Source organism: Mycteria americana, chromosome 1 (genome assembly GCF_035582795.1).
Source record: "Mycteria americana isolate JAX WOST 10 ecotype Jacksonville Zoo and Gardens chromosome 1, USCA_MyAme_1.0, whole genome shotgun sequence".
In the NCBI taxonomy this organism is placed as follows: domain Eukaryota; kingdom Metazoa; phylum Chordata; class Aves; order Ciconiiformes; family Ciconiidae; genus Mycteria; species Mycteria americana.
The window spans coordinates 213632469-213649250 of NC_134365.1; positions in this window are offsets into that span (position 1 = coordinate 213632469).

The window sequence follows — 16782 nt, forward strand, 5'->3', positions numbered from 1 at the left end:
AGAGCTCCATCCAACCTGACCTTGAATATTTCCAGGGATGGGGCATCTACCACCTCTCTGGGCAACCTGGTCCAGTGCTTCACCACCCTCAACATAAAAAATTTCTTTCTTATATCTAGTCTAAATCTACCCTCTTTTAGTTTAAAACCATTACTGCTTGTCCTATCACAACAGGCCCTGCTAAAAAGTTTGTCCTCATCTTTCTTATAAGCCCCCTTTAAGTACTGGAAGGCTGCAATAAGGTCTCCCCGCAGCCTTCTCTTCTCCAGGCTGAGAAACCCCAAATCTGTCAGCCTTTCTCTTCATTTAGATCTCCAGAAGAACTAGGCTTGTGAGACTGAACCCTGAGATAGTTTTTGCTGCCCCTTGCTGAAGGGTTAATTTCTCATAGTTGTTAGCATTGTCTTCAGGTGAAGCAAGATTAAACAAGTCAAGGGTAACGGGTGACAAAACAGGGCATCGGGGTACAGTCACATAGCTGAAGCGGCTGAGAGTTTTTAGAAAGGTTATCTATTCTAGAAAGCCAGCATCTCCTCTGAAGAGCACTCATTGATTTTGTTCCTGCCTCTCCATCCTTCATGCCACAGGTGTTGTCCCTATGTGTTTAAACTGTGTATATTCTACAAGTCCCTGCAGGCATCCCTCCATTATGTTGATTCTCATGGGAAAATTCACTATCCACACTATAATGTAACAGTTGAGCTTTTCAGGAATGCATCTGTATTGAATAGCAGGGTATTTGCTTTCTGAGAACATTCTTCTAAAAAGCACGATTGTATGAACAATCATAGGAAGTAAAATTAAACAGTCCTAAGAAACACTCCTGGAATACGTGCAGAATTCGTTGAGCTGTACTGTGGAAATGAAATGATTTTCAGAGTCTCACAAGATATGCAGGTTGGTGGAGTCATTCAGACAAGCGTGTCTAGACAAGAAGTCTTGACATCTGGCTGCAAGCCCCTGCAAGACAAACTTTACCTGTCTCCTACCATGGACAAATCACTTCCATTTTCTTTTTCCTACTCAGCCTTTTCCTTCCTGAGCTGTGAACTCTCAGTGGGAGGAGCTGTCTTCTGAGATAGGTTTCTGTCCCTAGAGATGTGTAGCACTGCGGAGGGGAGGAGGCAGTATCTCATGACCTCTTGTCTTTGCTGGAAATTAAGGAGTAAAACTCTCAAAGGCTAGTAAATAGGTGTTGGGTAGGAAAAATGAAAAAAAAAAAAAATCCTCAAGCTGACTTTATCCTGTGAGACCTATGGGGTTCATGTGTCTCTAAAGTTCAGCCTATTACTGAATGATCTGTTATAATGATCTGATATATCTGTTAGAATGATCTGTTATAATGATCTGATATAGGCACTGCAGAGGAGAGCCGGGGCAAAGACATAGCTCTTTATGTGCTCCTCCTAAAGCCTTAAATTGGTATATTTTTGTCACAGAATTTAGAATAAGAAAGCAAGGTCTGTGGTTTTAAAAATAAAAAGCCACATCCAGAATTAATCCACACACATAGATGTAAGGATCCATATATATCATGAGCTGGCTTTTTTGATGAGAGTAATTTTCAAGTTGTCTTGATCACAGTGTTATCCTTTAACACCTATGTTAAACATCCTTTAACTCCTGCGGTGATCTGGGTCAAATACCTTAACCTTTCTGCCTCAGTTTCCTCATCTGTCAAATAGGGATTGATGTACACACCTACCTCACAGCACTCCTTGAAAGTTACTGTTGGCACTGTGCTTTGAAGATGTATGTTATACAAATGCCAAGCTCTATTACTGCTCAGAATGAAATATGAGTGCCCTCTAGCATAAATACATGGTGCTGTAATGCCTTAATGTTCTAAATCTATCCAGGGCTTGTCTGTGCTGCAACAATTAGCTTCAATTATTCCACCTCAGTTAACCTAGTCGAAGTTATAAAGCAACGTGTGACTGCATGGGATGATTAGATTAGCTGCAGATGGGTTGCAAATGGAAAGTGTGGCTGCACAGATGTCATGGTACTAGTTTAATAATCTCAGCAGCAAAGCTGCAATTCAAAACTAATGCCAGGTCAGCTATTTCAGATTTAAAGCATTATTTAAGTCAAGTTGTATGGATGCCTTATTAAGGATAACACTTAATTCATACCTTGAGCCAACACTGTGAGGAACACAAGCACCTAGATATTCAGATGGCTTCTAAAGGGCTAAGTTTTCATGAGTTGAACCGTATGCTTTAATTATAAATCTGGATGCCTCAGGTGAAGCAGAGGAAGTTATTATTTCTTCCAAAAATTATTTTGTGCTCAACTTACAACAAGCATAGCAGTTGCTAATGTGTTTTAGTTATCTTCAGATCATTTGTCTTTGGTAGCTTCTAGCCAATGTTCATTAAGCATAATGGTAACTTTCACAAATGTTTGAGAGCTATGGTTAAAGATCTGGTATAACAGTAATTAAAAAAACCACATAAATAAAATACTTAAAGGACATATAGAACTTTGTTTTTTGCTTCACTGTATTGTATAAACCTGCTTTAAACTATGAACTCATCATCTGTTCCCCTTGTTTCTGTTGTGTCAGGTTTCACTGCACAGTTCTGGGGCAGGTTTTCCGCCTGGTGGACAGAATTTGGCCAATTTCTAGACTAAGAACTATACGAGGTGTAAGTTCTAAAGTCATACATATTTACACCGTAAGGATTAGAACAGTATCATGAAGAATCAGGCTTCCTTAGGAGGTTACATAATTCCAAATGTTCATTTTTATTTGTACTGAAGTGATAAGAATCTGTCAAGTCTCTTTCTATAATGCAATAAATGTGTGAATGCCACCTGGGTATCTAGCAAACAGAGCCTTTTTAGAAGGGGTTGTCGTAGGCAGGCCAGAATAAAAGCTTTAATTTAGAATTAATGAGCTCAGTTTGTGCCAATACCCTTTCAGGAACAAATGTAAAATTTAATTATACTGTGTCAGTCCCTAACAGGTTGGATTTCCTCAGTTTTTATTGATACATTCTGTGCTCTGTCCTCTCTGCTGGTCATTAGGGACCAGGCATCTTAATTGCATGGCCATTTAAAAATGAAACATTTTCCCCTTCTGTTTGCAATAAGTAATAAAAGACATGAGTCTCTATTGCCTTCCAAGTGGGCAAAGATACTGCAAAGTGGATTTAAAATTCATTTTCATTCTAGTTCTCCATAAACACCCCCCTGGGTGTCCCAGCATCTAGAACCACAAGCTGATGTGCAGGTGAGGTGCTGGGTACAAGGGCTCAGCCTGAAACACTCATAAAAAATGGTGGTTGAGCATCTCCACCCCAAGGCTTCATCTACCAACTCAGCCACAACACCAGTAATGACAGGATGTCTTTCATTTTCCATCTTTGAAGCTCCATACAAACAAAATCTCATGTTCCTAAATACCTTGGGAAGCATATACGTATTACTGATAGGAAAATGGATGGAGTGAAAGGTAAATATTATTCTATTAATCCAGAAAGATCATAATTTATTTGACCAAGTTGAGCTTTCAACAGAAAGCCATTTGGACTCTGAAAGTCAGGCTTTGTTCTTGTGCACCATTTTTTTAGATCATATCTTTTCATTGAACTTTTCTATTCAGGAATAGTTTTTCTCAACAGTACCTTGTGTATGCAGCTTGAATTGTTGTACATCAATATTTTATCTTCAGACTCTTTTTTTTGGCTTCTATTTTAACCTACCTGACCATATAAAAGGGGGAGGGAGGGAGAAGGTGCATGTTTAAATAGCAGTTTTGTTTTACTTCTTAAAACAGCTTGTCTAGCTGGATGAAGTGAAATTGGTAAATACATGTGGGAAATGCAATTTTATATCAATTGCCAGTAAACAATCGATGAAAATATATTTTACTGCACCAATATTTATGCATGTGACCGCAGGTTCTATTGTAATAAAAGATGATATTTCTTCTGACAAAACATGGAATATGAGTGTTTTTTAAAATTAATCCATTAACCAAAGTAAGCACATACAAGTAGCCACAAGCTAATTCAGCTTTCCTCATATGTAGCCAATCTCTGATATATATTTATATATATTTATAGAGATATTTTACCAGTTTCATTTAGAATGTTTACTTCTGTACAACCTCTCTTTAAAACCATCCAGGTTAGTGTTTGACATTGATTAAAGGGTTACATACCTGAGACAGAAACTTTCCACCTTTTCTCCCTTCGTCATCCTATTTCATATGCAATTCCAGATGCAGCTTTTATAGCTCCAGCTCTTCAAAGAACCTCAGTTCAAAGTCTGATTTTACAGGCAGAATTTTTGGCTCACAAATAGATGCATCATCAGTTTGGGGGCTCATTATTAAGCACATGCTCAATTCTTAGAAGTCTGGCTGGGTAATAAATGGCCTACATTTGCAAATTGGGCAGCTGCATGTCTAGGATATAGTAACTGCATTTATCTTCAGCTGTCAGGGCAAGCTGGTACCTGCAGCAATGTTACACACTTGACCTTTCATGATTCCCTAGAAATATTAGATTGTTTTATTAATTAAAAAAAAAAAGGAAAAAAAAGGAGGTGCTTGCTTGCAGTGTGAGTCAAGTGTTTATTTTACAATTTTTAGCTTTTCTGCAACGACAAAAAATAACATTCTGGGGTTTTTTGCCTTTTTTCATAATGCAACCTGACATTCTCACACCCTATGGCTGGAGGTGCTGCAAGAGGCACAACCAAATCCCCAGCATTTAGTGACACAGTTGCAGCTACTCCAACCAATCAACTCATAACGAGGAAATATCTTTGACTGCACAATTTGGGAATACTCATTTCCTGAAAATCATCTCCTTTGCAGTTGCAGTGCATCAGCTGCCTAATTAAGATTGGAATCTCTGATTTTTATGTTTCAAATGCAGTAATAATAGTTTACCAAGATAAGATATTAAACTGAGCAAAGCCACAGCACCCGACTCCCCAGAGTGGAAGCTGAGCAAATGAACATCTCCTGGTAGACTTCTCTGCATGTCAATAGCGGGAGAAAGTTGTTCCAGTCTGATATTTGCCTGGTTTCTTTCAGAAAAAGAGCTTTCACTTAAGCTGTAGTGGTTCAATTCCACAGCAACCGGTAATATTTGCAGCTGGTATCTACGGAGTTTAAGTAGTTTTAAAAGACAAGCTACAGTTTCTTTCAGAAATGGCATCTTTGTTAAAGGTTTAAAAGTCGGAGGTGCCTAAACATTTTCTCAGGTATATAAAAGGTCATTTTGGGTATCTAGTTCCCATGCTGATCCATCCATGTATCTTCTGGTTTTGTGAATTCATGCCTTTGGCTTTCACAAACCATGCAAGGAAAAGGCCACTGCAAGATGTTCCTTTAGCAGAGATGCTTCAGCCACCTCCAAAGTCCTGCAAAAGAGATGAACATAATGAACGGGAAGGCAAGGAATACAGCTGGAGTCAGGGTGGACAGAAGCATCTGGGACTGGGCCAGGACCAATTCAAGAAGCACTCAATGGCAATGAAAGATGCTCAACAAATGCCTCAGCAAGATGCAGAAATCATTTAGTGAAAATCTGACACAGTGTTAAGCTTTTATCACTTAGAAATCTGTGAATTTTCTAGGGCACAAAGAGCTATGTTTTTACCTTGGGCGCCTTGAAATTTGCTTCTTTACTGGTTACCTTGCCAAAAATGCCTAGTTTCTTTCAGGAATTCTCTCTCTTTGGCCTTTGGTGTCATCTCATCTCCTTGTCTTGACACTTTGGTGAGGAGCTTTTACCAGAGTCATTAGGACTGAGGCTCATGCTGCAGTCGTTACGCACCTTGCATCCAGATCATGCCTCCAAGGGCCTGTTCTCGTCCTGCGTTAAATCCCGAGGGTTTTAACTCTTGGAGGAAAACCTTGATTCCACACTTGAGGGTGATGCAGAGGTCAGAAAACACAGCACACAGGCAGTTTGTGGGGGGGAACCGCAGTATTAAATATACCGCGTTATTTTACAAAATTCTTCAATTGTCCCTGACAAAAGCAATATAATGACAGAAGTGGACTATTTGACAGGACCCTGTATCTTCCCTGGGAACTGTTTGCATAAAAGGTGTTATTTCCAGATAGAAGTAAATTTCTGAGAGGTCAGTTATAGCATATATTGTGAAACCCAGAGCGTTGTGCCAAACCTCTGATTGAACGTTAAAGAGCCTTGTTAAAGAGCCTTATTTCCCTGGTTGCTGATAGTTGTGTGCTTATTATGCAATGGGAGATTCTGCACATGACAGCAACTACACAGCTATTTAGCCCAGATCTGTTTTCGAATTTTGGAGCCCTTCATAATGAAGACACAAAGGGAAGCTGTGGGGTTTTTTTTATACCTGTCACGGTGGAGTAAACCCTTCCTGGCTTCTCACTGTACTTTGGAGAGAAAACATAGTATAGACTTTGCTTTAGTTTAGACTTTGCTTTAGTTGTATCTGCTAGATGAAAAAGGAACAGGAGTTACAACCTATTACTTTTCCCATTAAATAAACTTGTTATTAGCTTACTTCATCAATTAGCTCATAAAGCATAGCTTTTTATAAAGCATAAACTTCTCATTTTTTTAGCTGTGACTAACAGATTTCTCTCCTAAAAGACAGCCTGAATTGGTTAAATGGGCCAGGGGAAAATCTTCCACCTAAGCATTGCAATGGGAAGAGGGGTTAATAAACGATGAGGTCATCCCACTCCCTTTAGATATTTTATAAACAGGATGTATATAATCCATAAACTATGTGGGGGGATCCATGCATCCTAGGTGGATGAAATCCTAAGCCCTGGACTGTACAAGTAGCCAGCATGAATAATAAACCTTTATGGTAATAGACCTTTTCAGTAGCATATGAGAATATGAATCTTCTGTCATAAAACACAACATCAAAGTTCCACAATTTTTTAACCAGCCTGAAAATGCAGAATATAGTATAGCATGTTTTCCATCTGTGCAAAGGTCGTCTGGAGGCTAGGCAGGCACAGTTTAGGTCTAAGTGACTTTAAAATGAGACAATTTATCAAGGTGCCCTTGGAGGCTGTGACAGTATATCAGCTATTTAGACATAGAAAGTAAACAGCATCAACCATGTTTGGAATGAAGGGGGAATTTAAATGAAAAGCAAATCAAAGCAAATGCTGAAAGGAATAGAGAAATTAACAGGTCAAAAGAAATTGTTTTGTCAGTCTGCTTGACTGGCAGTTACCGCTTATGCAGCCAGGAAGTGCATGTGTACCTGGCACAAGGGAGCCAGCCTGCCCTGCCAGATTCACCGGCTGCATGGAAAGAGGTTTGGTTCAAGTCTGGGGACAGACTGCCTGGTCAGCCTTCTGTCAGGGTCATGGTGAAGGATGGCACCTCCAGCTGTATCCCAGGTCACAGTGTTGCTCTGGGAGGCTCCCAGGAGCGCAGCATCTCTGCTGAGGTTCAGCAGGACAAGCTATTCAATTTTGTGCTTGGCCAGCAGCTCTCTGACAGGCAGAAGTAATCCTATGTATTAGTCTATGTTCCTCACTATGCCATGACATGGAGGTTCATTCTCCCTCCAGACTAGCATGGATGAGCACTGTGGTACTGGCTGGGTTGTTTTTCAGCAGAGGTGATGAGACAGAGCTGTGGTACATCCTCAGTGTCCCGATGCAGTGATGACCCTACCAGCACCAGCTGGAACTCTTCTTTTGAATCATCTAATCCCAGGAGTGAAGAGGCACAGGGACATATGGAGCTCAGCTCTTCAGGTGGAGCTTCCTCCTCCTTCCGTGAGTGACACTCCAGCTTACTTCTACCCTAATTTCTGAGTCTGGTTTGTATTTTAACTTGGCTGGCCACTAACGACTCAAAACATTCACTGCCCAGGTCAAACAAGTAGTGTCTCTCAAGGATCCATACTGGGACCAATACTATTTAATATCTTCAGCGACACAGACAGTGGCATTGAGTCCATCCTCAGCAAATTTGCAAATGACACCAAGTTGAGCAGTGCAGTTGATTCACTAGAGGGAAGGGATGCCATCCAGAGGGACCTTGACAAGCTTGAGGAGTGGACCCATGAGAAACTCATGAAGTTCAACAAGGCCAAGTGCAAGGTCCTGCACCTGGGTTGGGGCAATCTCCAGTATCAATACAGGCTTGAGGATGAATGGGTTGAGAGCAGCCCTGCAGAGAAGGACTTGGGGGTTCTGGTGGGTGGAAAATTGGACACGAGCCGGCAATGTGCACTTGCAGCGCAGAAAGCTAATCATATCCTGGGCTGCATCAAAAGCAGCGTGGCCAGCAGGTCGAGGGAGGTGATTCTCCCCCTCTACTCCACTCTTGTGAGACCTGGAGTACTGCATCCAGCTCTGGAGTCCTCAGCACAGGAAAGACATGCTAGAGCAGGTCCAGAGGAGGGCCACAAAAATGATCGGAGGGCTGAAATGAAGACAGACTTCTCTTATGAGGACAGACTGAGAGAGCTGGGGTGGTTCAGCCTGGTAAAGAGAGAGACTTTTTACCAAGACTAGTGACAGGACAAGGGGCAATGGGTTTTAAACTGAAAGAGGGTAGATTTAGATTGGACATAAGGAAGACACTTTTTACTGACGGTGGTGAGACACTGGAACAGGTTTCCCAGGGAAGTTGTGGATGCCTCATCATTGAAAGTGTTCAAAGTCAGGTTGGATGGGGCTTTGAGCAACTTGATCTAGTGGAAGGTGTCCCTGCCCACAGCAGGGGGGTTGCACTAGATGATCTTTAAAGGTCCCTTCCAACCCAAACCATTCTGTGTTTCTATGATTCTATGAAAACCAGATGTGTCTCATATGATCTCTTTAGGTCCATAAACACTGCTTTTCTGGGACAATATTGAGATATCAGACCTCAAAAAGCCCAATGGTGATGCAGGACACTGGACTCACTTCTCAAGTACCTTGTTTAAGTCTAGAAAATGCCATGCTGATACTGATACTTTGCAGAGTAAGCGAGCAGGATTCTTCAGGCAGTTCAGCTCCCTTCCTCTGTAGTGCAGAAGGTAGGCAGTGGGAGAGGAGGTGGCATTACAGGAATAAGACTTGGGAGCTTAGGGTTGATATAGACTCCAAAACGATACCAGGGTTTAGCAGTAATTAAAGACACTCTAGTGGAGAAGAGAAGGATAATGAGAACAGGCAAAGTAGGCTGGACTAGATGACATTCTTATGTCCTTTCTGACCTGAACTATTGTATAATTTTATGAAAGAGAACTAGCACACAGAAAGGGGAGCTGGGGGCAATCTGGGGGCACAAATCAGTTAGGAAAAAAGAAGCAATAAAGGGCAATAAAAGAAAAAAATATGCAACATAATGGGGTTTTTAACATTTACTTAATAGTAACATCAGACTGCTGCATATATATTCACACATGGAGAAATTATTGCATTACATTTTTCGTGTGCACACACTAGTAAATAATTTCAGAGTCTCGTCAAATTTTTTATTTTGCACCAATGGTTCTAGGTAACTACCCAACAGTGATCTGTGGTTATGCCTCTGCTTGTCTTTTCAACTTCAATCTATCAGAAAAGATTCACTTATTAAAACCACTGCCTGGGAGAGGTGAAAAATTTGGGACACCCTCAACACACAGACACAGTGGAACAGAAATGGGAGGAACTTCCCTCAGTGACCTTGCTGATGAAATTCAGAAAGGAGCTGAGCTGAGAGGAGGAAGAGGGCCAGTCTCTAAAAACTGTTACCCCAAATGGATTATAAAAACTCTTAATTTCAGGTAGTTCAGACAGTAACAAATCCAGCCAGCAGAAAGCCTTCAGGGAAATTGCTGAGTGGGGTTGCTTGAGATTAGTGAAAACTACACAAATAGAGCAAATTGGCAGAAGTAGAGGTACAAGTCTGCCCTTTCATAGGTCTCATAGTCATTAGTATTAAGAATCTGACATTACAGTAGATGCCTTTGATGGCCTAAGGTCTTCAAGGCCAAGAACCATGCTTCCTCCTCCTGTCCCCATCTCCATCCAAGTACAGGTGTTAGACTAACAGAACAAAGTGAAATCCCCTGTCCCAAAGAGGCTTATAATCGAAACATTCAAAAATATATCGACAGCTATTGGAAATATCGTGGACTCTATGACTAGAATAATAAAGCTAGATGAATATTTATCACATACATTAGATTTACTTCTCTATCTACCCATTTTACATGCCTGTTCCTGCAGTGTTTACTCATCTAGCTATATATAATCCATCATTTCAGGATTTCCATCTCAATAAGCTCATGTGCATCATTTGTCTGAGTCACCCTCCATCTTCACACCATAAGCTGCAGTCTGGTATGGGATGGCAGAGCAGCATACACAGAAACACCATGTCTGGGGGGATAGTCAGGGTGCTCAGGATGTTGTGGCAAATCCTCTATGCTGTAGCTCATCTCCTCTGCTTGTTCAGGGGAAATCCAAGTCCCAGGCAGTGCTTTGAGTTCCTGGCAAGTGGGAACAAGGACTGATGCCACACAACCTCAGCTCACGCATGCAGTTGAAGAGGACTTTACTCCTATCTCCTGATGAAGCCAGCACATGGGAACGGGTTCCACATGTCACGCAAGTCAGCAGTTTACAACTCCTGTGGAGTCCCACCTGTGCTTCGTTAGGACAGGCCCATACCACTTTAGATGCAGTCTTGCCCACCACTCTTGATTCAATTCTTTAAAGAAAAGAAAGCCAGATCTGAAAAGGGACATAAGCACACAGTGGAGGACACAGTTCAAAATTTAAAACTTCAGTCCTCAAAACACGGAGGCAGCTGCCAGCCCCGAGACATCCAGCTCCGCAGTGCCTCAGCTCCTGGCAGAAGCAGTGCTCCAGGTGCCTCAGCTCTGCCTCCTGGCATGCTCACAGATGCCTCTGTGGTGACAAAACTGAGCAGCTTAGTACCCAATTAATTCTCAGTATTCCTGCACTACACAGCTCCTCATGAATTTTTAAACAACAACTTCAAAGTGTTACTGCCACCCTCTTTTTATGTAATAGCCCACTGGTTAAAATTTTCAACCTTTTCTTTCTGGTGGGGTTCAAAGCCCCATCTCATGTTGCCCTGAGGTGGAGCAAGCAATAGAACTGTTGCCTGCCTAGAATAAGCCATTTTGGGACCACGCTTTAGACGGAATTAGTCAAAAGATTATCTAATCTGGAAGCAAAAGCACTCACTTGGAAAGTGTGCGAAGACTTGAATTGCTTTCCTTGCTTGACACACTTATTCATGCATTTTAGTCCATGTTTTTTTTAATAGAAAGAAAGAGCAGAACTTTTATCTCTCCCATTCCTGGCTGGATGCAATAAATAACATGTACAAAGCCACACAGCCACAGGTTTCCTTTTCCTTAATAAATCCTGAACTTCTTGATGGAGGATGAATGAGCTTCATCACAGCTTTTATGAGCCTTACACCTCAGCTCACGAAGCCCATGGCCTGGTGATCTGGGGATTGTTGTGGGAGCACAGTTAAGAAGCAAGCCTAAGATTTAGAGGTGCAAGTTCTATAAAATCTATAAAATATCCTCTACAGTTTTATAACAGCTGTCTCTTCTCATTTCTATATATTGCTTCTGTGTGTTTATGCATCACAGGTAAACTTTGTGCATAGAAATGAAACAACTGCATTTGCATTTCTGTGAAGCCAGCTTTGATTTAAGAGATACAAAAGCTATAAATACATCTGGATGCACATCGGTCTTCTGCTCTGATAACAATAAACGCATTTGTGATGTGATTTACCACCTAATAAAGAAATTGAGGAAGAAAATAAAAAATGCAAATTAAAAAATGCAAACAGGGAGAAATTAATTGCAAAATGTCTTTTAAGTGTTAAGGAAGATATAAGAGATAATCTTACAATGGAGATTCATAAAAAGATACTCTCATTAAATAAACAATTGCAAGTCAGAATAAATGCATATGTCAAACAGATGGGGCTGTCAGCAAGAACATGGTGGAGCAATGTGTTGAGATGACTAAAGATAAAACATGAAAAGTAAGAAATAATATGATAAAATTATTTCAATTTAAACAGGAAAGAAAGGCAACATTTCAAATTCACAAGGGAAACAAGAAGGTATTGTAGCTCTTTTTGTGACACATTGAGTAAAGATACATCAGCAATACCAAATTACTGCAGGCATATGATATTTATAAGAGGGGAAATCAAGATTGCAAATGGCACCAAAAATCATAGAGATTTAGACCAGGTCTCAGATTTGGATATGCTTAATGTCCATGGAATAGATACACTGAAGTATCTACAACAAAGAATTCAAGTCAGAACAGATTGAATTCTGGAACTATGGGAGCCCTGCAGTTCCTGCTGAGCTGTCAGTGGGTATGTTACTGTTATACAAGGGAGACACAGGAAATACAAAGTCAACAGCAATGCTTTTCAAGTATTCAAAGGTCATGAGGAAAACCATCCCCAAATAGCGGCATGTTGGTTTCAGAGTCATAAAGTTCTTTTAAAAACGAAGTAAAACCTTCTTTTCTGATTTCTGAACGCTGAGGGCTTCATACAATTTTCCTTCCAGCTTTTCTCATTAAACAAGATCTGGAATATCCCCTTTTCTAAAAAAGACAATGAAAGACAAAATTCCCACAGACCCATGTAATTCCAGAAACTGGGAGATTAACAAACCTCAGCAGAAGGATTGCCACTAACTTGTGTTAATTAGCAGCTTTGACTGACTGTCCAAATTCAACTGTCATTTCTGAAAACATTGGCTTTAGTACAATATGCAGTCCAATATATATATATATGTAGTATTGATATATAGTATTTATGGAAAGAATGCTATACATACATGTAGTATGCATAATTTATGTACCGTATTATCTATATAGCTTACTTATACAATACAACATATAGCAGATGTTAGAGATATGTGTGCAGCTGTAGATGCAGGGCTGCTAAATTTGCGAGGAGAAAAAAATTTCCTGCTGGGAAAGCCTGCTTCTACATGGGCTCCTCTCTGTGGGCTGCAGTTCCTGCTAGGAGCCAGCTCCGGCGTGGACTTTCCAGACGCTGCAACTTCCTTCAGGGCACATCCACCTGCTCTGGCGTGGGATCCTCCATGGGCTGCAGGTGGAGATCTGCTCCACCATTAACCTCCATGGGCTGCAGGGGACAGCCTGCCTCACCATGGGCTTCACCAGGGGCTGCACAGGAATCTCTGCTCCGGCGCCTGGAGCACCTCCTCCCCCTCCTTCTTCACTGGCCTTGGTGTCTGTGGAGCTGTTGCTCTCACATATTCTCACTCCTTTCTCACAGCTGCTGTGCAGCATTTTTTACATTTTAAGTATATGTTATCACAGAGGCACCACAAGCGTCATGATGGGACTCAGCTTTGGCCAGTGGTGCATCTGTCTTGGAGCTGGCTGGCATCGGTTCTGTGTGACATTGGGGCAGTTTCTGTTGTCTTCTCACAGAAGGCACCACTTCAGCCCCTCCAGTACCAAAACTTTGCCACATAAATCCAGTCCAGTCTCAAATCAACTAATCCTATTCACCTTTCCTCCCATCACAGAGTTTCCTCATTCCTTCTACTTCTCATCTTCTTTCAGTGCTGCCCTTACTACAGTCCATTGCCCCAGTACCCTGTGCCGCTCTGCCCAATTCTACAGCCACCACCTAGACTGTGTACCTGGTCCCCAACTTTGCACTCCTGCAGTAAGTCAGCACTTGCTGTTCTTTCACTGGCTACAGAAGGCAGCCAAACTTTGCCCTTCCTTAGCTTCTTCTAGTAGGACAATACTTGTGGCATGCTTAAAAATCTCTAGCAAGAGCTTGCACTTACTAAAGTCAACCAGACAGATCTCTAAAGGCAGAAAACTAGGACAGATCTAGAAAATGAAAAGCAGATATATGGTGGATCAATGGAAAGTAGTGGTTTACATTATAGCACACTGATTAAAGTACCTTCACAACATGTGTGGAAGGGCCATCTCTTGGGATTTATCAATCTCAGTATGTGACAGAAAGGGTGATGTACAATTTCTTATTCCTTGGTGGCTGTTATACAAAAGCAATACCACTAATAGGGTGAAAAATCAAAGAAAAACATCCTCTTCTTAGATTAAGTCCCAAGTGTATCTTTCTTTTCTTGGTAAGGAAGATAGAAATACCAAGGGGAAAGATTCAGTAGCTGAGCCACTCAACTGTACCCATCATGCAGCACATGGACCAATTCCCTACGACATCTCCAGTAGGGTATTTAAATCTCCATCTCCCTGGGGCCACGCTTCAACTCAGCAGCTGAATCCCTTTCTCTCACCTTTTCTTGTGCCTGTTTTTGCTGTGCCATATAAGGAACCAGTGAATGACTGGCCTCACAGAAATCTTCACTAAAACCAGAAGTGGTCTGGCAGCCACAGAAATCATTGCAATCAATTGAGTCATTAGGCTGTCCAAGGTTGCAGTCATTAATAAGAGATCTTTTCATTTGCTTGTAACATTGACAATAAAAATAAGCTTTTCTCAGATCATTCTGCTAGCTTTTCTCAGATATTTTTCCTAACACAGCAAGAATCTCAGGGCAGCAGGACAGTGTGACAGCCAGGGAAGACTTTATGTGTACTCAGAGACCAGACAAATTAGTGGAAGTGGAATCTACTGAAGAACCCCATGCAGACTGAGATGTCCTTGAGCTAAGAATATCTGGTAGCTGTGTCGTGGTTTAACCCCAGCTGGCAACTAAGCCCAACACATCCACTCGCTCACTCCCCCACAGTGGGATGGGGGAGAAAATCGGAAGGGTAAAAGTGAGAAAACTCGTAGGTTGAGATAAAGACAGTTTAATAGGTAAAGCAAAAGCTGCGCACGCAAGCAAAGCAAAGCAAGGAATTCATTCACTCCTTCCCATGGGCAGGCAGGTGTTCAGCCATCTCCAGGACAGCAGGGCTCCATCACGCGTAACGGTGACTTGGGAAGACAAACGCCATCACTCCGAATGTCCCCCCCTTCCTTCATCTTCCCCCAGCTTTCTATGCTGAGCATGACGCCATATGGTGTGGAATAGCCCTTTGGTCAGTTGGGGTCAGCTGTCCCGGCTGTGTCCCCTCCCAACTCCTTGTGCCCCCCAGCCTACTCGCTGGTGGGGTGGGGTGAGAAGCAGCAAAGGCCTTGGCTCTGTGTCAGCACTGCTCAGCAGTAACGGAAGCATCCCTGGGTTATCAACACTGTTTCCAGCACAAATCCAAAACATAGCCCCATACTAGGTACTATTTTAAGAAAATTAACTCTAGTCCAGCCCAAACCAGCACAAGCTGAGACAATATCAAGGACTTGCACTCTTCTTACTCTCCCCTCATTGCTTTTGATGATTAGTGGAAATAGGGCACTGGACCCTCGGTCTGACTCAGGATGACTCTTTTTATGTCATGCAGTAAGTGGAATGAAGTCAGCTGAAAACTTTTTGAGGGACTACAAGCCTTCATCCAATAGGAAGCCAGGGTAATTGGGCAACAATTTTTTGGCCTGTGTTCTGCAAGAATCATACTGCCTGTTAGGAACACTGTTCTTCGGTAATCACTTGGAGCCAAGAAATTTGACATCCTGAGTATTTATATTTTAATTCTTAGCATCATGTAAAATGTCCTTTCGCATAACATGTTGTGATGGGTTGACCTTGGCTGGCCACCAGGTGCCCACCAAGCCACTCTATCACTCCCCCTCCTCAACAGGACAGGGAGAGGAAATACAGTCGAAAAGCTCGTGGGTCAAGATAAGGACAGGGAGATCACCCAGCAGTTACTGTGACAGGCAAAACAGACTTGACTTGGGGAAACTAATTTAATTTATTGCCAGTTAATAACAGAGTAGGATAGTGAGAAATAAGAACAAATCTTAAAACACCTTCCCCCTACCCCTCCCTTCTTCCTGGGCTTAACTTCACTTCCAACTCTTCTACCTCCTCCCCTCAAATAGCACAGGGGGACAGGGAATGGGGGTTGTGGTCAGTTCATAATGCTTCATGTCTGCCACTCCCCCTTCCTCAGTCTCTTCCCCTTCTCCAGCAGGATCCCACCCAGTCCTTCACAAACTTCTCCAACGTGAGTCCTTCCTACGGGCTATAGTTCTTCAAGAACTGCTACAGCATGGGTCCTTTCCACAAGGTGCAGTCCTTCAGGAACAGAGTGCTTTGGTGTGGTTTCCCCACAGGGCCACAGATCCTGCCAGAAAAGCTGTTCCTGTGTGGCCTTCTCTCCATGGGCAAAGTTCCTGCCAAGAGCCTGCTTTAGCATGGGCTTTCCATGGGGTCACAGATTCCTTCAGGCCACATCCACCTTCATGGGGTCCTCCATGGGCTGCAGGTGGATATCTGATCCACTGTAGACCTCCACAGGCTGCAGGGGGACAACTTGCATCACCATGGTCTTCACCACGGGCTGCAGGGAAATCTCTGCCCTGGCACCTGGAACACCTCTTCCCCTCCTTCTTCAATGACCTTGGTGTCTGTAGGGCTGGTTCTCTCACATTTTCTCATTCCTCTATCTCACAGCTCCTATGCAGTGTGCTTTACCATTTCTTAAATAATTTATCACAGAGGTGCCAGCAGTGTTGCTGATGGGCTTAGCTTTGGCCAGTGGCGGGTCTGTCTTGGAGCTGGCTGAAATTGGCTCTGTACGACATGGAAACTACTGTTTCCTAAGGTGTCGACATCTAATCTAAGCTTGTTTCTTTTTCTCCCTTTAGATTCTGGAGAGCAAGAAAGATGTCCCAAGAGAAAATCTCACTTGTTTAGGTATCTGTCTTAGGGAGTCATGAACAG